The 22422-nt window shown below is 46.5% G+C and overlaps 1 long non-coding RNA gene across 2 annotated transcripts; it reads right to left on the bottom strand.

The window, feature by feature from the left end:
* Window positions 1-4019: 4019 nt before the first annotated feature.
* Window positions 4020-19176, bottom strand: LOC110141386 (uncharacterized). Of its 2 annotated transcripts, none has more exons than XR_002315037.2 (3): window positions 19003-19176; window positions 17673-18444; window positions 4020-4502 (listed from the first exon to the last, which is right to left on the bottom strand). It is a non-coding gene; the product is annotated as an uncharacterized lncRNA (long non-coding RNA). The 2 variants fall into 2 exon arrangements; XR_002315038.2 differs by having other exon boundaries at window positions 17673-18370.
* Window positions 19177-22422: the final 3246 nt, after the last annotated feature.

Raw genomic sequence — 22422 nt, 5'->3', positions numbered from 1 at the left:
GCCACTCTGTGGGAGCCCCTGACCTCACAAAGGTTTCAGATGACCCAGTAAATTGAAGTAAACCAAGAGGTGATTATTAATAGTTTCATAAACCTAAATCACATTAAGAATAGACAAGACAACCCAGCATAAGGATAACTGGTGCTCTTGAAGTGGTGCACCCAGCAAATGGAACAGAAAATGTGTACCTGTGGGTTGTGTGCATGTGTGTGTATATGTTTAGTGGCTGTGTGCACACATGTGGGGTGTATACGTGTGAGTGTGCATGCATGCATCTGTATGCATGTATGTACATCTGCATGCACGTGTGTAGTGGGTATGTGTACACATTGGGTGTACATGTGTGAGTGTGTGTACATGCATGTGTGTGTACATACATGATGTGATCTTTCAAAATACAAAGCCAGTTTAGTTGTTTTTTTTTTTCCATTTCAAGGAATTTTTTAAAAATCACAAGTACAGACTGTCAGACTTCCCTGGTAGTCCAGTGGTTGGGAGACAGCCTGCCAGTGCAGGGGACACGTGTTCGATGCCTGGTCTGGTAGATCCCACATGCAAAGGGCAACTAAGACCGCGTGTCACAACTACCAAGCCTGCACACCCTAGAGCCTGCTCACCACAACTAGAGTGGCCCCTGCTCACTGCAGCTAGAGGAAGCCCGCTCCCTGCAACAGACACCCAGCACAGCCATAAACACGCACATGAATGAATAAAAAGGGACAGACTTGTGATACAGAAATATTTCAAGTTTAGAAAATGCACTAGTTTTACTTGTTATGTTAAAACTGACGTTAAGTGAAATTAAATATACTTTGAAGTGTTGAGAGCATCCATAGTAAGATTCCATCTCATGAGAGTGCAGCTGCCCTCCTGTCGGTACACACTTCAGCGTACCGGGCTCACTTATGTTAATGGCGGTCTTGCTGAAGAGAAGAACTTGGCCGGTTTCCCTTCTTCCTCACGTGGTTCTGTGGTGTGGATGGCGTGGAGGGATGTCTGACAGCAGGGATCGAGGTGACAGGCTCTCGTTCCGGGCCCACAGTCATGGTTGTACCACAACCCTCCTAAATCGTTTGCTGATGTTTTTATGTCCTGTGTCACCCCAACAAAAGGGGCCATGCTCCTGTGCTGAGTAAATCTGTGCCGCGTGTGTTGTATGCGTGCTTTTGATGCACACACGTGGTTGTGGGATCCTTGGCCCCTTCTGCTTCCCTGACGTTTCACCCCCACTGTGTATTAAAAATCCGCCCATGCTGTGTGCCCCTGCCCCGGGGGGTTCGGTTTGGGGGTCCCCAAAGAAGGAATGGACACTCAGGCAAGGCTGTGAGGACAGCCCGCAGCTGAGCAGGGTGTTCCCGCCTCAGTGCTCAAGTGTATGTTGTCCGGAGAACACGGTCCAGGTTCCCCGATTCTCACCCATCACGGCTTTGGGCTGCTTCCCAGCTCTGTGCGGTGCAGGTGACGGAGGAGCAGAAACGCTCCTTATTCCCGCTCCCCGCTGTCCACGGCTGCTCAGGACTGCTCACTGCCGCCTCCACGGCACACCGTCCTCAGCCCATCAACCCGGGCCCATCAGTGTCAGTTCTCTGGGTTCTCTCTGAACCAGTCTGATTCTTAGAGTGAGTAAAATAGAGGCTCTAATGCATTCCATTTTCTATGTCTCCCGAGGGAGACCTGACCTGACTTTCCTTCTGCAAGTCTTCTTGTCAGAGGGGCCTGTCTCCTCACGGAGCTGTGTGAGGGTTTCTCTGGGAAGCATGTCACAGGAAGAGCTGACTGACGGGCCGGGCATCGCTGGGCCACGCCAGTGTCACCAGGGTCTGCTCTCCCCCGCCTCCCGCACCTCACAGCAGAGGCGCCCCTCCACCGGGCACCCAACCCCACCAGGCCGGGAGGAGAGGGGACACGGCGTCTCCAAGGCAGAAGGGCCCCCCTGATGAGAGACTCGCTTCCCTGGCCCTGGGGATGGGTGATGCTCTAGATCAAGGGTGGCCGGCGGGAGGACTCACCATCCATGTTTGTAAATAAAACTTTATTGGAACGTGGCCTGGCACTTCTGCCAGGCAGTGATGGGTCTTTGCAGCAGACAGGAGTCTTACTCACCTGTCCGGGGCGGGGGAGCGTCCATCATGTGAAGCAGACCCAGTTGCTGCCCAAGCTCGGGGCCTGTCCGGGATCCGGCCCTCTTCCAGGCCGCCGCTCGGATCTGTCTGGTCAGTCTGCCTGTGACGATGCAGGTTGCTCCCCAGCGCAGCCCACCCCACTCGTTGGGCCCATCCCCTCCCTGACCACCGCTCCCCCAGAGGCCTGCTCTCGAGGCCCAGTTTCCCACGGGCTCCTCCTTCAGAACTCTGCTTCATGCTGACCTCGGATTTCTCCCATGTTGCCCGCTGCATTCTCAGCCCCTTTCTTGCTGATATAGAGAAAATCCTTTTCTATTCTAGCAATTGTGCACGTTACAAATACCTCCTGCTATTCCTTAAGTGTTTCTGCAGGTCTGGAACCCTTTTTAATGAACCTGCATAATTTTTGCCCCCCGAATGAGAATGTTCTTAAAGGTACACACAAGAGTGTGGCAAGCACAGAATTGCTTTGTGCAGTGACAGAAGCCTTGGGGTGAGCAAACGCTGGGGAGCCGCTCTGGGTTTGGCAGTGTCACTTCCCGGACACGTGAGCTTCGCTGATGGGGGTTTCTGCCTCTCTCCTTCCATGGAGCCCCGCCCTCCTGCCTCCCCCAAACCCACAGTCATTTCAGCAGCCGCCCTGTGTGGGGAGGAGGCTGCCCGAGTCAACCCCTGGGAGAATTATTGGAAGGCGCCGGGAGGGCGGGGCCCGCCAAACTGAAGCCCTGTGGACCCCACTGCCTCTTCCCCCAACTCGGTGACCCCCAGGGAGGATGTGCCATCTGCTGGGGCCCTGACTGACACAGGCCCCAGACCCGCCCTGTCTGGACGCTCGGCGAGGCCTGTGTGGCAGTCCCTCCACTGAGGGCCCGCGTTGCTGCGGGGTGTTTATGGGCACACGCTTGCCAGTGGACACTCCTGCACCCCTGCCCGCAAGTCCCAGGCAGTCCATCTCCCCGACCACCCCAGTTTAGGGGCACAACCTCGCAGGACTTGCAAGCTGGAACTCGACTTGGCCAACACCCCTGTGTCCCCATCCAGCAGCGTGGCCCTGCTTGGCGGGACCCAAGGCAGCAACTGCCCAGAGCCCAAGGGGCAGGGAGGGGACATGTCCTCTGCACAGAGACATGGGGTCCCTTCCTGCACTACCTGGGCAGCCTCTGGCCAAACAGGGAGCGATCCCCATGTTAGATCAGCCACAGGACATGCATGATGGCTTGTGACCCCGTGGACTCTTTCGCGGTGATACTGGGTCTGGGCACTGGGTGAGGTTTATCTGCAAGCACGGCTGAGAGCTGAAGCTCTCGGGTGGCCGGCCTGGCCAGGCGTTTGCAGCAGCAGCTTCACAAATGTCCCAACAATGCAGACAGGTAGTGGGGACCCGGCGTGAGAAGGCTGGGAGCTAGACGCTGCTCCCCAGGGCAGGGACCATGACCCCGGGGCCCCATGGGGCCCGTGTGCTGAATCGGGGTGCTGTGAGCAGCTGTGAGGCGTGTCACAATCTGCTACAATGAAGGTTAGTGGGCTCCCACCAGAGTGGCTGAAAACAGGCCCAGACAGTAACAAGTGCTGACACGGGTGTGGAGAAGCTGGACTCCTCACGTGCAGATGACGGCAGTGAAATCGGGCAGCTGTTCCGTAAACAGTGAGTCACCTGTGACCCGGCAGTTTCAGTCCTAGGTTTACACTCCAGCGAAATGGAAACACATGCACACAAACCCCCGTACAGAGGCATTCAAGCAGCCCCAAGGGGGGCCCCCAGAGCCCATCAGATGGGCACATCCGCACAGCGGGGTAGTATTCGGCCATAGAAAGCGATGAAGCCCTGATAACACGACACAACACGGATGAGGCTGGAAACATGACCCCGCGTGGATCAAGCCGCTCAGAGACAGATCACGTTTTGCAGGGGCTCCGTTTATTTGAAACATTCGGAGTTTCAGAGCCGGAGAGGCAGAAGGCAGACTAGTGGTTGCCAGGGGCTGGGTGGATGGTGGGGGTGGGTGGCCAGAGGGCAGGAGGGGTCCCCTGGGGTCGGGGGAATGTTCTGGCGTTGGGCTGCTGCACAGCTCTGTCGACTGGTGAAAAGTCATTTAGCCGTGCTCTTGAAATAGGTGAATTTTATGGTATGTGAGTTATGCCTCTATAAAGCTGTTAAAAAAAAAAACCGAGTGGAAAAAGATCAAGTTTATGGGCTCCAGTATGCATATTACCGAGGCCTTTGTCAATCTCAGCTGAGTGGAGACTGTCTCCAGGTGGAGGCTGCTGGCTGAGCCTGTGTCCTTCCCAGGACCTGAGGCTCCATCTGTGTTATCCAGCTTGGGGAGGTGATGGAGGCTCGCAGGAATGGGGTCTTTGTTCCTCTGTCGTCATGGAGACCTGGGGAGTGACAGGGAGAACATGGGCTGGCCTGGCCTGAGATGCTTCTGGACAGAAGGGACACCAACGCCCAACACACGCCCTCCTTGGAGCACCAAGGGGCTTTGAGGGCAGCAGGCCAGCTGCCGCCCTGACATTTGGGGCTCACTCTTCCCACTCCCTGGAGGGCTGGCCCTGGCTGGATGCACTGCCTTCCTGGGAGCAGTGTGTGTGTGTGTCAGAGGACCCGCCCAGGATACAAGCCACTTGGGGCCTCGGGGCCCCTCCAGGTGATGGGGTCCAGGCCCTGAGCCCAGCTTGCCGCCCATCACCTGGAGAAGCATTTCTGGGGGGAAACCAGCCATTCAGACAGCCTCCACCCTGGCCCCGGCTGCCTCTGCCTGGACAGAATGGGGAGAAGTGGGCCCAACAAGAAAAGCCCTACAGCGCAGAGGGGGCCTGTGCTGCGTCATGCATGGTGGCGAGGGGGGCAGTGGGCAGTGAGTAGGGGCCCTGCCCCACCTGCTTCCTGCTTGCGGTGCCGTGGGCCATCTGAGTGCCTGCAAGGTGGCTGGGCGCCTGGTCCCTGCTGGTCGTGTTCCTGGTCGGATGGCCCCCGACGACATGCATGCACAGCCTTGCTCTCCTGAGAGCACCAGGCCCGTCACCGGGGCGCCCCATGCCGCCCTCCTGTGGCCAGCTCCCTGCAGCCCGTGCCACGCACCTACCCTCTGCGGTGGCAAGGGCCCCAGGCATCAAGGCCATGACGACCTTCCAGTGCCCGGACTCAGGAGAGCTGCGGTCTCCCCTGCCCCTGCTACCCCAGTGGTTTCGTTTCAGTGGGGCCAGCACGGCCATCTGTGAGCAGGGACCGGCAGGAAAGGAAACTGCAGGAAATGGGAGGAGATGATGGAGCCAGGCACAGCCCAGACCACATGTGTCAGGAATCATTTATGTCTTTCCTTAATAAGGCTTGCCGGTGAACGCCCTGCTTGTCCGGCAGGGCCGGACGAGCTCATGTCTCATCTGTGCCTTGTGGAAGAGCAGCTCTTCAACTTGGGAGCCGGCATCCAGAGGAGGGACCTGCTCTCGTCACTGACAGCTGAGGAGCACTTCCCTCCCAGTCATGTCCAGACAAGGTTCATGAGGGGACTCCCTGCTCCACATTCAGTGAGGAATACGCGCATGGCGTCCCTAGTTATTATGGTTGTGTTCCTGGAAGACTCAACTGAAATTCAAAGCACACTCGAGAAGGCTGCCTTTTTAGAGAATTCATTGTAGCTTTTTATACTGTTCCTGGGATTCTCGTGGCAAGAACACTGGAGTGGTTTGCCATGTCCTCATCCAAGAGAGGAGGAAAATGGTTTGCCATTTCCCTTTCTCCATTGCTTTCTGCTCCTCTTCTTTTCTCTTTTTTTTTTCCATTTATTTTTATTAGTTGGAGGCTAATTACTTTACATCATTGCAGTAGTTTTTGTTATACATTGAAATGAATTAGCCATGGATTTACATGTATTCCCCATCCCGGTCCCCCCTCCCACCTCCCTCTCCACCTGATCCCTCTGGGTCTTCCCAGTGCACCAGGCCCTAGCACTTGTCTCATGTACCCAACCTGGGCTGGTTATCTGTTTCACCCTAGATAATATACATGTTTCAATGCTGTTCTCTTGAAACATCCCACCCTCGCCTTCTCCCAGAGTCCACAAGTCTGTTCTATACATCTGAGTCTCTTTTTCTGTTTTGCATATAGGGTTATCGTTACCATCTTTCTAAAGTCCATATACATGTGTTAGTATACTGTAATGGTCTTTATCTTTCTGGCTTACTTCACTCTGTATAATGGGCTCCAGTTTCATCCATCTCATTAGAACTGACTCAAATGAATTCTTTTTAATGGCTGAGTAATATTCCATGGTGTATATGTACCACAGCTTCCTCATCCATTCGTCTGCTGATGGGCATCTGGGTTGCTTCCATGTCCTGGCTATTATAAACAGTGCTGTGATGAACATTGGGGTGCACGTGTCTCTTTCAGAGTCTGGTTTCCTTGGTGTGTATGCCCAGAAGTGGGATTGCTGGGTCATATGGCAGTTCTATTTCCAGCTTTTTAAGAAATCTCCACACTGTTTTCCATAGTGGCTGTACTAATTTGCATTCCCACCAACAGTGTAAGAGGGTTCCCTTTTCTCCACACCCTCTCCAGCATTTATTGCTTGTAGACTTTTGGATAGCAGCCATCCTGACTGGCATATAATGGTACCTCACTGTGGTTTTGATTTGCATTTCTCTGATAATGAGTGATGTTGAGCATCTTTTCATGTGTTTGTTAGCCATCTGTATGTCTTCCTTGGAGAAATGTCTGTTTAGTTCTTTGGCCCATTTTTTGATTTGGTCATTTATTTTTCTGGAGTTGAGCTGGAGGAGTTGCTTGTATATTTTTGAGATTAATCTTTTGTCTGTTGCTTCGTTTGCTATTATTTTCTCCCAATCTGAGGGCTGTCTTTTCACTTTGCTTATAGTTTCCTTTGTTGTGCAAAAAGCTTTTAAGTTTCATTAGGTCCCATTTGTTTATTTTTGCTTTTATTTCTGAAATTCTGGGATGTGGGTCATAGAGGATCCTGCTGTGATTTATGTCGGAGAGTGTTTTGCCTATGTTCTCCTCTAGGAGTTTGATAGTTTCTGGTCTTACATTTAGATCTTTAATCCATTTTGAGTTTATTTTTGTGTATGGTGTTAGAAAGTGTTCTAGTTTCATTCTTTTACAGGTGGTTGACCAGTTTTCCCAGCACCACTTGTTAAAGAGGTTATCTTTTTTCCATTGTATATCCTTGCCTCCTTTGTCGAAGATAAGGTGACCATAGGTTCGTGGATTTATCTCTGGGCTTTCTATTCTGTTCCATTGATCTGTATTTCTGTCTTTGTGCCAGTACCATACTGTCTTGATGACTATGGCTTTGTAATAGAGTCTGAAGTCAGGCAGATTGATTCCTTCAGTTCCATTCTTCTTTCTCAGGATTACTTTGGCTATTCGAGGTTTTATTGTATTTCCATACAAATTGTGAAATTATTTGTTCTAGTTCTGTGAAAAATACCGTTGGTAGTTTGATAGGGATTGCATTGAATCTATAGATTGCTTTGGGTAGTATAGCCATTTTGACAATATTGATTCTTCCAATCCATGAACACGGTATATTTCTCCGTCTGTTTGTGTCCTCTTTGATTTTTTTCATCAGTGTTTTATAGTTTTCTATGTATAGGTCTTTTGTTTCTTTAGGTAGATATACTCCTAAGTATTTTATTCTTTTTGTTGCGATGGTGAATGGTATTGTTTCCTTAATTTCTCTTTCTGTTTTCTCATTGTTAGTGTATAGGAATGCAAGAGATTTCTGTGTGTTAATTTTATATCCTGCAACTTTACTGTATTCATTGATTAGCTCTAGTAATTTTCTGGTAGAGTCTTTAGGGTTTTCTATGTAGAGGATCATGTCATCTGCAAACAGAGAGAGTTTCACTTCTTCTTTTCCTATCTGGATTCCTTTTACTTCTTTTTCTGCTCTGATTGCTGTGGCCAAAACTTCCAAAACTATGTTGAATAGTAGTGGTGAGAGTGGGCACCCTTGTCTTGTTCCTGATTTCAGGGGAAATGCTTTCAATTTTTCACCATTGAGGGTGATGCTTGCTGTGGGTTTGTCATATATAGCTTTTATTATGTTGAGGTATGTTCCTTCTATTCCTGCTTTCTGGAGAGTTTTAATCATAAATGGATGTTGAATTTTGTCAAAGGCTTTTTCTGCATCTATTGAGATAATCATATGGTTTTTATCTTTCAATTTGTTAATGTGGTGTATTACATTGATTGACTTGCGGATATTAAAGAATCCTTGCATTCCTGGGATAAAGCCCACTTGGTCATGATGAGTGATTTTTTTAATATATTGTTGGATTCTGTTTGCTAGAATTTTGTTAAGGATTTTTGCATCTATGTTCATCAGTGATATTGGCCTGTAGTTTTCTTTTTTTGTGGCATCTTTGTCTGGTTTTGGAATTAGGGTGATGGTAGCCTCATAGAATGAGTTTGGAAGTCTACCTTCTTCTGCAATTTTCTGGAAGAGTTTGAGTAAGATAGGTGTTAGCTCTTCTCTAAATTTTTGGTAGAATTCAGCTGTGAAGCCATCTGGTCCTGGGCTTTTGTTTGCTGGAAGATTTCTGATTACAGTTTCGATTTCCTTGCTTGTGATCATTTTGTTAAGATCTTCTATTTCTTCCTGGTTCAGTTTTGGAAAGTTATACTTCTCTAAGAACTTGTCCATTTCTTCCAAGTTGTCCATTTTATTGGCATAGAGCTGCTGGTAGTAGTCTCTTATGATCCTTTGTATTTCAGTGTTGTCTGTTGTGATCTCTCCATTTTCATTTCTAATTTTGTTAATTTGGTTCTTCTCCCTTTGTTTCTTAATGAGTCTTGCTAATGGTTTGTCAATTTTGTTTATTTTTTCAAAAAACCAGCTTTTAGCTTTGTTAATTTTTGCTATGATCTCTTTAGTTTCTTTTGCATTTATTTCTGCCCTAATTTTTAAGATTTCTTTCCTTCTACAAACCCTGGGGTTCTTCATTTCTTCTTCCTCTAGTTGCTTTAGGTGTAGAGTTAGGTTATTTATTTGACTTTTTTCTTGTTTCTTGAGGTAGGCCTGTAATGCTATGAATCTTCCCCTTAGCACTGCTTTTACAGTGTCCCATAGGTTTTGGGTTGTTGTGTTTTCATTTTCATTCATTTCTATGCATATTTTGATTTCTTTTTTGATTTCTTCCATGATTTGTTGGTTATTCAGAAGCGTGTTGTTTAGCCTCCATATGTTTGAATTTTTAATAATTTTTTTCATGTAATTGAGATCTAATCTTACTGCACTGTGGTCAGAAAAGATGACTGGAATGATTTCAATCTTTTTGAATTTACCAAGACTAGATTTATGACCCAGGATGTGATCTATTCTGGAGAAGGTTCCATGAGCACTTGAGAAAAAGGTGAAGTTGATTGTTTTGGGGTGAAATGTCCTATAGATGTCAATAAGGTCTAGCTGGTCCATTGTGTCCGTTAAAGTTTGTGTTTCCTTGTTCATTTTCTGTTTAGTTGATCTATCCATAGTTGTGAGTGGGGTATTAAAGTCTCCTACTATTATTGTGTTACTATTAATTTCCTCTTTCATACTCGTTAGCGTTTGCCTTACATATTGCGGTGCTCCTATGTTGGGTGCATATATATTTATAATTGTTATATCTTCTTCTTGGATTGATCCTTTGATCATTATGTAGTGTCCATCTTTGTCTCTTTTCACAGACTTAATTTGAAAGTCTATTGTATCTAATATGAGTATTGCGACTCCTGCTTTCTTTTGGTCTCCGTTTGCGTGGAATATTTTTTTCCAGCCCTTCACTTTTAGTCTGTATGTGTCCCTTGCTTTGAGGTGGGTCTCTTGTAGACAGCATATATAGGGGTCTTGCTTTTGTATCCATTCAGCCAGCCTTTGTCTTTTGGTTGGGGCATTCAACCCATTTACATTTAAGGTAATTATTGATAGGTATGGTCCCGTTGCCATTTATTTTGTTGTTTGGGGTTCACGTTTATACCACCTTTCTGTGTTTCCTGTCTAGAGAAGATCCTTTAGTATTTGTTGAAGAGCTGGTTTGGTGGTGGTGAATTCTCTCAGCTTTTGCTTGTCTGTAAAGCTTTTGAGTTCTCCTTCATATCTGAATGAGATCCTTGCTGGGTAGAGTAATCTAGGTTGTAGGTTATTCTCTCTTCTTTTCTCAATGGTTTGTAAGCCCTCCTCAGACAACCACTTTGCCTTCTTGCATTTCTTTTTCTTGGGAATGGTTTTGGTCACTGCCTCCTGTACAATGTTACGAACCTCTGTCCATAGTTCTTCAGGCACTCTGTCTATCAGATCTAATCCCCTTGAATCTACTGGTCATTTACATTGTAAAATCATGAGGGATTTGATTTTGGTTATACTTGAATGACCTACTGAATTTAGGTTATACCTGAATTTCCCTACTTTCTTCAATTTACGTCTGAATTTGGCAATAAGGAGTTCATGATCTGAGCCATGGTCAGCTCCTGGTTTTGTTTTTGCTGACTGTATAGAGCTTCTCCATCTTTGGCTGCAAAGAATATAATCAATCTGATTTCTGTATTAACATCTGGTGATGTCCATGTGTAGGGTCATCCCTTGTGTTGTTGGAATAGGGTGTTTGCTATGACCAGTGCGTTCTCTTGGCAAAACTGTTAGCCTTTGACCTGCTTCGTTTTGTACTCCAAGGCCAAACTTGCCTGTTACTCCAGGTATCTCTTGATTTCCTACTTTTGCATTCCAGTCCTCTATGATGAAAAGGACATCTTTTTTTTGGTGTTAGTTCTAGAAAGTCTTGTAGGTCTTCATGGAACTGGTCAACTTAAGCTTCTTCAGCATCAGTGGTTGAGACATGGATGTGGATTACTCTGATATTGAAAGGTTTGCCTTGTAAAAGAATCAAGATCATTCTGTCATTTTTGAGATTGCACCCAAGTATTGCATTTTGGACTCTTTTGTTGACTGAGGGCTACTCCATTTCTCCTAAGGGATTCTTACCCACAGTAGTAGATACAATGGTTATTTCAGTTCAGTCACTCAGTCGTGTCTGACTCTTTGCGACTCCATGGACTGCAGCATGCCAGGCTTCCCTGTCCATCACCAACTCCCAGAGCTTACTCAAACTCATGTCTATTGAGTCAGTGATGCCATCCAACCACCCCATCCTCTGTCATCTCCTTCTCCTCCTGCCTTTAATCTTGCCTGGCATCAGAGTCTTTTCCAATGAGTGAGTTCTATGCATCAGGTGGCCCAAGTATTAGAGTTTCAGCTTCAGCATCAGTCCTTCCAGAGAATATTCAGGACTGATTTCCTTTAGGATGGACTGGCTGGATCTTCTTGCAGTCCAAGGGACTCTCAAGAGTCTTCTCCAACACCACAGTTCAAAAGCATCAATTCTTCAGTGTTCAGCTTTCCCATTTATGGTCCAACTCTCACATCCATACAGGACTACTGGAAAAACCATAGCTTTGACTAGATGGACCTTTGTTGGCAAAGTAATGTCTCTGCTTTTTAATATGCTGTCTATGCTGGTCATAACTTTTCTTCAAAGAGCAAGCATCTTTTAATTGCATGTCTGCAATCACTATCTGCAGTGATTTTGGAACCCCCCAAAATAAAGTCAGCCACTGTTTCCATTGTTCCCCCATCTATTTGTCATGAAGTGATGGGACCAGATGCCATGATCTTAGTTTTCTGAATTTTGAGCTTTAAGCCAACTTTTTCCACTCTCCTCTTTCACTTTCATCAAGAGGCTCTTTAGTTCTTCTTTACTTTCTGCCATAAGGGTGGTGTCATCTGCATATCTGAGGTTATTGATATTTCTCCTGGCAATCTTGATTCCAGCTTGTGCTTCTTCCAGCCCAGCATTTCTCATGATGTACTCTGCATATAAGTTAAATAAGCAGGGTGACAATATACAGCCTTGACGTACTCCTTTTCCTATTTGGAACCAGTCTGTTGTTCCATGTCCAGTTCTAACTGTTGCTTCCTGACTTGCATACAGGTTTCTCAAGAGGCAGGTCAGGTGGTCTGGTATGCCCATCTGTTTAAGAACTTTCCACAGTTTGTTGTGATCCACACAAAGGCTTTTGGCATAGTTAATCAAGCAGAAGTAGATGTTTTTTCTGGAACTCTCTCTTTTTTGATGATCCAGCAGATGTTGGCAATTTGATCTCTGGTTCCTCTGCCTTTTCTAAACCCAGCTTGAACATCTGAAAGTTCATGGTTCATGTACTGTTGAAGCCTGGCTTGGAGAATTTTGAGCATTACTTTGCTAGTGTGTGAGATGAATGCAATCGCGCGGTAGTGTGAGCATTCTTCAGCGTTGCCTTTTCTTGGGATTGGAATGAAAACTGACCTTTTCCAGTTCTATGGCCATGAGTTTTCCAAATTTGCTGGCATATTGAGTGCAGCACTTTCACAGCATCATTTTTTAGGATTTGAAATAGCTCAACTGGAATTCCATTACCTCCACTAGCTTTTTTCATAGTGATTCTTCCTAAGGCCCACTTGACTTTGCATTCCAGGATGTCTGGTTCTAGGTGAGTGATCACACCATCATGATTATCTGGGTCATGAAGATCTTTTTTGTATAGTTTTTCTGTGTATCCTTGCCACCTTTTTTTAAGATCTACTTCTGTTAGGTCTATACCATGTCTGTCCTTTATTGAGCCCATCTTTGCATGAAATGTTCCCTTGGTATCTCTAATTTTCTTGAAGAGATCTCTAGTCTTTCCCATTCTATTATTTTTCTTTACATTGATCACTAAGGAAGGCTTTCTCACCTCTGCTTGCTATTTGGAACTCTGCTTTCAAATGGATATATCTTTCCTTTTCTCCTTTGCCTTTCACTTCTCTTCTTTTCACAGCTATTTGTAAGACCTCCTCAGACAATCATTTTGCCTTTTTGCATTTCTTCTATTTTCTTGGGGATGGTCTTGATCACTGCCTCCTGTACAATGTCATGAACCTCCATCCATAGTTCTTCAGGCACTCTGTCTATCAGATCTAATCCCTTGAATCTATTTGTCACTTCCACTGTATAATTGTAAGGGATTTGATTTAGGTCATATCTGAATGGTCTAGTGGTTTTCCCTATTTTCTTCAATTTAAGTCTGAATTTGTCAATAAGGAGTTGTTGATATAAGCCACAGTCAGCTCCTGGTCTCGTTTTTTACTGACTGTATAGAGCTTCTACATCTTAGGCTGCAAAGCATATAATCAATCTGATTTCAGTGTTGACCATCTGGTGACGTCCATGTGTAGAGTCATCTCTTGTGTTGTTGGAAGAGGGTATTTTCTATGACCAGTGCATTTCTTGGCAAAACTCTATTAGCCTTTGCCCTGCTTCATTCTGTACTCCAAGGCCAAATTTGCCTGTTACTCCAGGCAACTCTTGACTTCCTACTTTTGCATTTCAGTCTCCTATAATGAAAAGGACATCCTTTTGGGGTGTTAGTTCTAGAAAGTCTTGTAGGTCTTCATAGAACCATTCAACTTCAGCTTCTTCAGCATTACTAGTTGGGGCATAGACTTGGATTACTGTGATATTGAATGGTTTGCCTTGGAAACAAACAGAGGTCATTCTGTCGTTTTTGAGATTGCATCCAAGTACTGCATTTCAGACTCTTTGTTTTACTATGATGGCTACTCCATTTCTTCTAAGGGATTCCTGCTCACAGTAGTAGATATAACTGTCATCTGAGTTAAACTCACCCATTCCGGTCCATTTTAGTTTGCTGATTCCTAAAATGTCGATGTTCACCCTTGCCATCTCCTGTTTGATCACTTCCAATTTGCCTTGATTCATGGATGTAACATTCCAGGTTCCTATGGAATATTGCTGTTTACAGCATCGGACCTTGCTTCCGTCACCTGTCACATCCACAACTGGGTGCTGTTCCTGCTTTGGCTGCATCTCTTCATTCTTTCTGGAGTTATTTCTCCTCTGATCTCCAGTAGCATATTGGGCAACTACTGACCTAGGGAGTTCATCTTTCAGTGTCCTTTCTTTTTGCCTTTTCACTCTGTTTATGGGGTCCTCAAGGCAAGAAGTGGTTTGCCATCCCCTTCTCCAGTGGCCACCCAGAGTTTTGTCAGAACTCTCCACCATGACCCACCCAGCCCTGCATGGCATGGCTATAGTTTCATTCAGTTACACAAGCCTGTGATCCATGTGATCATTTTGGTTAGTTTTCTGTGATTGTGGTTTTCATTCCGAAGGCCATGGGACTGCAATTCTTGCTTCTTCCCTCTGCCCTTCTATCTGGGAGGTGATGAATAGATTCAAGGGATTCGATCTGGTAGACAGAGTGCCTGAAGAACTATGGATGGAGGTTCATAACACTGTACAGGAGGTGGTAACCAAAACTGGCCACAAGAAAAAGAAATGCAAAAAGGCAAAGTGGTTGTCTGAGGAGGCCTTACAAATAGCTGAGAAAAGAAGAGAAGCAAAAGGCAGAGGAGAAAGGGAAAGATATACTCAACTGAATGCAGGTTCTGGAGGATACTAAGGACAGATAAGAAAGCCTTCCTCAGTGAACAGTACAAAAATAAATAAATAAATAAAGGAAAACAACAGAATGGAAAAGACTAGAGATCTCTTCAAGAAAATTAATGATATCAAGGGAACATTTCATGAAAGGATGGGCACAATAAAGGACAGAAATGGTAAGGACCTAACAGAAGCAGAAGATATTAAAAAGAGGTGGCAAGAATACACAGAAGAACTATACAAAAAAGGTCTTAATGACCTGGATAACCATGATGGTGTGGTCACTCACCTAGAGCCAGACATCCTGGAGTGTGAAGTCAAGTGGGCCTTAGGAAGCATTACTACGAACAAAGCTAGTGGAGGTGATGGAATTCCAGCTGAATTACTTAAAATCCTAGAAGATGCTGCTGCTAACGTGCTGCACTCAATATGTCAGCAAATTTAGAAAACTCAGCAGTGGCCACAGGACTGGAAAAGGTCAGTTTTTGTTTAAATCCCAAAGAAGGGCAATGCCAAAGAATGCTCAGACTACCATACAGTTGTGCTCATCTCCCATGCTGTAAGGTGACACTCAAAATCCTTCAAGCTAGGTTTCAGCAGTACATGAACTGAGAACTTCCAGATGTACAAGCTGGGTTTAGAAAAGGCAGAGGAACCAGAGATCAAATTGGCAACATCCACTGGATCACAGAGAAATTAAGGGAATTCCAGAAAAACAGCTATTTCCACTTCAACAACTAAGCTAAAGACTTTGACTGTGTGAATCAAAACAAACTGTGGGAAATTCTTAAAAAAGATGGGAATACTAGACCATCTTACCTTTTTCCTGAGAAACCTGTATGTGGGTCAAGAAACAATAGTTAGAACCTTATATGGAACAACTGACTAGTTCAAAATTGGAAAAGGAGTATGACAAGGCTATATATTGTCACCCTGTTTATTTAACTTATATACAGAGTACATCATGCAAAATGCTGGGCTGGATGAATCCCAAGCTGGAATCAAGATTGCCAGCAGAAATATCAACAGACTTGGACATGCAGATGATACCACTCTCATGGCAGAAACTGAAGAGGAATTAACTTGATGAGGGTGAAAGAGAAGCATGGAAAAAGCTGGTTTAAAACTCAGCATTCAAAAAACTAAGATCATGGCATCCAGTCCCATCACTTCATGGCAAATAGGGAAAAAGTGGAAGCAGTGACAGATTTTATTTTCTTGGGCTCCAAAGTCACTGGGGGCATTGACTGCAGCTGTGAAATTAAAAGACGATTGCTCTTTCGAAGGAAACCTATGACAAACCGAGACAGCATATTAAAAAGTACAGACATCACTTTGCTGACAAAGGTCCATCTAGTCAAAGCTATGGTTTTTCCAGTAGTCATGTATGGATGTAAGAGTTGGACCATAAAGAAGGCTGAGTGCCAAAGAATTGATGCATTTTGAACTGTGGTGCTGGAGAAGACTCTTGAGAGTCCCTTGGACTGCAAGGACTCAAACCAGTCCATCCTAAAGGAAATTAACCCTGAATATTCACTGGAAGTACTGATGCTGAAGCTGAAGCTCCAATACTGTGGCCACCTGATGGGAAGAGTTGACTCAATGGAAAACACCCTGATGCTGGGAAAGATGAAGGCAAAAGGAGAAGAGGGCCATCGAGGATCAGATGTTTAGATAGCATCACTGATTCAATGGACTAGAATCTGCAAACTCCAGGAGACAGTGAAGGACAGGCAAGCCTGGTGTGCTGCAGTCCAAGGGGCTGCAAAGAGTTAGATATGCTGGATGTGACTTAGTGAGTGAATTACAACAAATAATTGAAAACTAGAGGTGGGCTAGTGCTTCTTTTGAGGGAACTTCTGGCTGAGCTACTTCAAAATAAGTATTTCAGAGTTTATCAGGAAAAGCATGACAATCTTTGCCTCACTGTTTGCTACTCTGTCTAGTCTAAGGATTTTCCCCTGACATCTTTATCATATATAACTACTTTTCCAAATAAACAGACACTGCACAATAACAAAAAAAACCAGTTAATTTTCTCCCTCTGGCTTTATTAAGGCCAAATTTAATCAGATTCAATCTACTTCTATTCTGAAGCTTGTCTAATTTGCTCATCTGTAATGTGTGAACATTCATGTTTTTCTATGAGGAAAAAATAGGATATTAAAATTGTTTTTTTCTGTCCTTGAAAAGTCATGGAAGGTAATTCATCTCACATAATTTTAGTGATAGATTTTTTTAATAAAAATAGAATCTGTTATTAAATAGAAACCTGAATAATTAGCCACTTAGATGTGTATATTTACATTTTCAAGAAAGAATGTTCAAGCACATCTGAGCACTGAGAAGATTTTCATTTTGCTCTAAGCAATGAAAAGACAGCTACCAAGTTGAGACAAAGTATTTTCATGCCAAGATCCTCAGGCATTGATTGGAGAATTTAAGTATTTTCATTAACTGCTTAATATTTGTTGCAAAAAACATAATTTAGTGTTGAAAATAGAATTCCTTATAAACTAACAGAAAATGTTTGTTCTTTAAAAACACACAACAAAATTGATAAATGTTTTGTTTTCCTTCTCTCCATTACAGAAAATTTAAAAATACTTACAAAAGTAGAGAGGATAAAATGATGTGCCTATAACCCGTATGCAAGCATTGTAAATGTTTCCAATCTTGTTTTATCCATTCCCTTGTCCCTTTTTCTAAAGTAGATTAAATGCCAAACATCCTGACATTTTACCTGTAGACACTTTTGCTTGCATCTTTAATCGATAAAGATTTTTTCCTCCATAAGCACCACACACACTATTATCATATTTGACTAATAAGACTTCCTTTATACCATCAAACACAAGTTCATATTCAAATGTCCCTAATTATCCACTCATCATTGATTCAACAGACATGAGTTTGAGCAAACTCTGGGAGACAGTAAAGGACAAGGAAGCCTAGTGTGCTGCAGTCCACAAGTTTGCAAAGAGTCAGATATGACTGAACGACTGAACAACAACAAAAATAAGCCAGGAAAGTGTTTCATAGGTGATCTGAATCAGGATTCAAACAACCCACCTTGCAGTAGGCTGTGAACTCTCCTTCACTCTCTCTTCTCCACTTCCTTTCAGCCCCTGTGCCCTGGGCTTCTTGGAGAAAGCAGGTCACAGACCCTGTGGAGTGTCCCATGATCTGGATTTGTCCACCTGTGTCCTTGCTGTGTCATTTAGCTTGTTCCTCTCTCTCCACTTTACCTGCACGTTGCAATTAGAACTAGAGGCTGAGTTGCTTTCAGGTTTAATTTTTTAGAGAATATTGAGTAGGTGATAATGTGGATGTCTTACCATATCAAATCTTGATGTTTGTGGTACCTGGTTGTTCCACTTATAATAAGGCCAAGAATGACCAGCAATTCAGGTGGTATTCGATGGAGGCTAACTTGTTTTTCTTCTGAACATTTATGAGACAGAAATAGTCTTGGTTTTGCTATCAATCTTGATAAAGACATATGTGAGGTTAGGCAGCCTTGTTGGGGATGTCTGTGGGGCAGGGGAGCTCACTGCATCCCCGGCATAGAATATTCATCTCTGGATCCCAGCTGACCCAGGGCACAGACGGGTCAGCCGTGCTCAGCTCTCTCCTGGGTTCCCTGTGTTCAGCATGGACTGGTCACGGAGTAGACACCTAAGTGCCTGTGAACAACTCAGCGAATGAAAACAAGGGGCCTCAGAGGCATCCTGGGGAGGAAGGATGAAGTGTGAGCTGGACTGGTGATGCTGGGGATGAAGAAGAGGATGCAGTCAAGGCTCTCCTCTTCAGGGCACAGTCAGTCTTGGGGCTGGAATGGGTGCTGGGGAGGAGAGGAAGGGGAAACAGGCTCCAGGTTTCTGGTTTGGGCGACTGGGCAGAAGGAGTGCCTGGAGAAGGGGGTCAGGTTTGTTGGGCAGCAACTGCAGGATCTACTGGTGACCTGCTGGATTTAAGGTACTTCAGGAACATTCCTGCAGACCTACCCATCGTGGAAGAGGGCACCTCATGGGGGAGCTGCTGGCCCCTAAGTTTCAGCCTGTGCCGTGAGAAAGATGGGACATCATCAAGAGAGTCGTGGGCAGAGAAGAGGTGAGGATGTTAGACCAGGGGGTCCATGGAGAGGGGAGAAGGGAGAGTCACAGAGACCAGAGGATAGCTGAGAGGGGTGCATCACACGGATGGGAGTCAAGATGGGGGGTGCTGACGGAGCAACATGGGCGGAGAAGCAGACAAAAGCATGCCCTGAAGGGGCCCGTTGGAAGTGAGAAGTGGACACAGGCCAGAGGCATTCCTGAGGTAGAAGAAACAGGCCTTGGAGACAATGTGAGGCTGGGGGCTGAGGGCACGGGGATCTGGGGGAGGCAGGGACCGGACTCACCCTCTGGAGCAGGGAGCGGTGCGGTGGTGGACGAGGGAGGCCAGGGACAGCAGGAGGGGAGACGAAGGGAGAGTGGGAGGGTGGAGCTCAGACACGCGTCACTCCCAGCGCTCGCCCTCCTTACCGCCAACCTCCGAGGTCATATGGGGGCTGCCATATTGGCACACTAGACCCCGCCCCTGGTCTCAGCCAATTGGCTCGAGGATGAGCACGTGACCCAAAGCAGTCCAATCAGGGCCCTTCAGTGCAGATGCCTCACTGTCCTTGCAGGTGCAATAAGGCGTTTTTCAGACGCTTTCTGAGTGGAAGGTGGAAATGTTTGGCCAGCATCGCTCTCCCTGCCTTCTGGCTCCTTGTTGGGTCTGGCAGGTGGGAAAGCCCAGCAGGAGACTGGAGGAGAGGTCCCTCCAGTCAGGATACTTATTCCCTGCTGGCTGCATTGGTGGTTTCCTGTTGCTGGTCCCAGCCCCCCAAGGCAGCATCTCCTTGGGTCTGCACTCACACACCTCTGGGCCAGGGGAGCTGCTGCCCTCTACGCTACCCTCGGACCTTACGCTATCACCTGTAGTTCCCTTACCCACTGCGTGTCCACCCATACAGGCTCTGTATTAAACCCTCCCTGAATTACCCTAATGGACTATGCCATCTGATTTCTGTGCGACCCTGATCTCCCATGGTGATGGTGAACCAGAGCAGAGAAGAAAACTCAGAACTTGCCTGGGTGGCAGAACTAAGGCACTGAGGCAAGCCCAGTGGCTCACGGGCTGGGAGTGAGGCTGATGGAGATGCTGGGTGAGGAACTGGGGGACAGGCTTCTCCCTTCTCTGCTCCCAGTGGTGCCAGGCCTGCGGCCCTGCCCTTGGGCTCAGAGCTGTCCCCCAAACCCCTGCATAAATTTGCTTTTCTGCTTAAATCACCCCAGTTTGTTCTTGTCTGTACAACCGAAAGTCACCACAGAACAGAAAGTCTAGAAAAGGGTCAGGTGGCCTTGGCATGTGTGCCTCCCTTTCAGCTGTTAACTTTTCCACAAATCCAGCATTGTAAGATGTTGACTGCGGGTACCAGAGAGAAAGGCGGTCATTACAGAACGAAACAGGGATGACTCAAGCCACTGGAGAAGGACGTCCTGTGACAGAACACAGGCATGCCAGGAGTTTACGCAGAGAAGACGCTGGCCAACTCAAAATAGGAGGAGAGCTGAACCCTGCTGGTGTGAACCAGGATGAGTTTTCGCAGAATTTCTAGGGCTCCCTTGCCTCTTGCCTCCTCTCTTCAGCACCCTCCATCCACTTGATGATCTACATGCATTCTGGGCCCCTGGGCCCTGCTGACATCAGTCCTGGGTTCTCCTTCTTTTGAAGGCTTTGCTGGAACCCAGGGGAAAGTCTGCAAATGTAATAACTACTTCTTGGATGTCAACTTAGATCTGAAATGTCCATGTCATGATGGGTGATAGTCAACCTGGACAGTGAACAACTTCACACAAAATCCGATGTCCCGGCCAAGCTGTTTTTCAGCTACACAAAAGCTGATTGGGAATATGAATAATAACTGAAGTTGGGTTTCATGTGAAGATGGTGAGAAAAGTGTTTTCAACACTGCTATCTGTGATCATTCCAAGGGGCTCCTGGACTCTCCATGAAGAGCCCAGTTTCTCTGTGTGAGGGCTCTCTGGGGAGCATCTTTTCTCAGTCACATGCTGAGTGGGATCAGGAATATCCCAGAAGATATCAAGCACGCTTACTTTATGAGCCACTGTCGAACATGCTGGTGCTTCTGCTTTCTTTAGACATTAAAGGAAAATGTAACAAAACCTGTCCACTCTGATGTGTTGTAGCTCAGAAGTCCCAACCCAGGGCTTCCTGAGTTAGCAGAGACAGCAGTGTCACAGTGGGCCCCCAGGTGTGGCTGGATGCTGTCCACACACCTACAGAATCTGTTGTGATCCTGGGACAAGGTACCCAGAGTTTCCCCTCCCCTTCTTTGCTCTGCTTTATTGAAATGCAAGGTGTGCACTGGTGCTAAACCCTGGAAGGTGTTGCAAGTGAACATGTGTCCACCTGTTCTTCTTTGGAAGATGGGATCCTGTCTGCGTGCTCCCCATTCTGTCTGTGGTCCTGGTGTTAGAACCCTTCTGTAATTCTCGACTAATTCCCTCATCTCCTTTTTACTACAGGTTCATGAAATTACTTGTTCCCGTCTTCAGTGTCTAATCTTCCATCTTCTACAGAACTGCCAGATCTGTCCACTCTTCTCATGAACGAGAAGCAGCAGCTCAGTCCTAGCTTGTGTTTCTAAGGTAACAACAGGTGTTTTGCTTATGAATGAATTCTTGGAGCGCTGGCTGTTGACTGACCCCAAATAGAGGTTGCTTGTTCCACTTTGTGTCCTGAGATGGCTTTAGCCTTGATCATTGGGGACAGTGACATCAGGCCTCCTCTACCACTTCAGCGGGCATCTGCCAACACTGTCCACAGGCTTCCTTGGGGCTGGTGAGTGCATCTGAAAGCCTGGCCAGGCCTGGAGCAGCTGTGATTCCAGACTTCTTGTCCTTCCCGTGTGCCTTGGCAGAGCTCGCATTGGCTGGGATATGGGGATGGAGGTCACCCCTGGACCCTGACCCTGACTTTGAGAGTGTCACCATCAAATTCCCCAAGGCAGGACCCTGACCCCTGCTGGAGCTCCACTCTGTTCCTGTTTGAATGGTTTAGACCCAGGGAAGATGAGTCCTTGCCCTCTGGTCAGCATGGCGGGGACTCTGGTGGGAGACTTGGCCCCAGCCAAATCTATGTCCCTGATGACTCTTGTTTGCATAGCAGGGTGATGATCTGAACTAAGCTCCAGGCAGGTCTCCACTTGCAGGCACTCATATAAGTAGGTCCCCGAGGTGCTATTTAGACCCCACTCAGAAGAGTGGGCACTGCTCTCTTGTGAAAGGGGAGGCAGCTGGGGTGGGCCTTGAGGGGACAGAGCCAGGGGCTCCCCTGGGGAGAGCCACATACCTTGAGTGCTTGAGGGATAGAATTTCGGCCTTGTGGTTGACGTTTTCTTATGTCAGTTTCAGGGCAGGAAGGCAAGGCCTGTGTGAGGCTGGGCCAGACATGCATGGGTCCCATGGACCCCCGTGGGATGGGGCTCCAGGCTCACCTTTATGAGTGGGGTTCCTGAAGCCAGGACCAGCCAGACCTCGGAGCAGGACAGGGCCAGCGTGTGTTCTGCTCTTTGCTCTGGATGGTCTGAGTCTCAGAGCCACATCCCAGCCACCCTGGGCACCTGAAGGGCTTTATCGTTGCTCTGGGCTAACTTCACGTTCCCGGCAGTTACTTTCCATGCTCTCTGTTGCATTGCAGGAGTCCTGCTAAACTTTTCTCACTTTTTCAGGTGTGAATTATGTTCCTACCTGTGTCTTGTTGTGTTCAT

Source organism: Odocoileus virginianus, unplaced genomic scaffold (genome assembly GCF_023699985.2).
Source record: "Odocoileus virginianus isolate 20LAN1187 ecotype Illinois unplaced genomic scaffold, Ovbor_1.2 Unplaced_Contig_5, whole genome shotgun sequence".
Taxonomy (NCBI): domain Eukaryota; kingdom Metazoa; phylum Chordata; class Mammalia; order Artiodactyla; family Cervidae; genus Odocoileus; species Odocoileus virginianus.
Note: the sequence above shows the minus strand (reverse complement) of the source record. Positions and strands in the feature narration are given on the sequence as shown.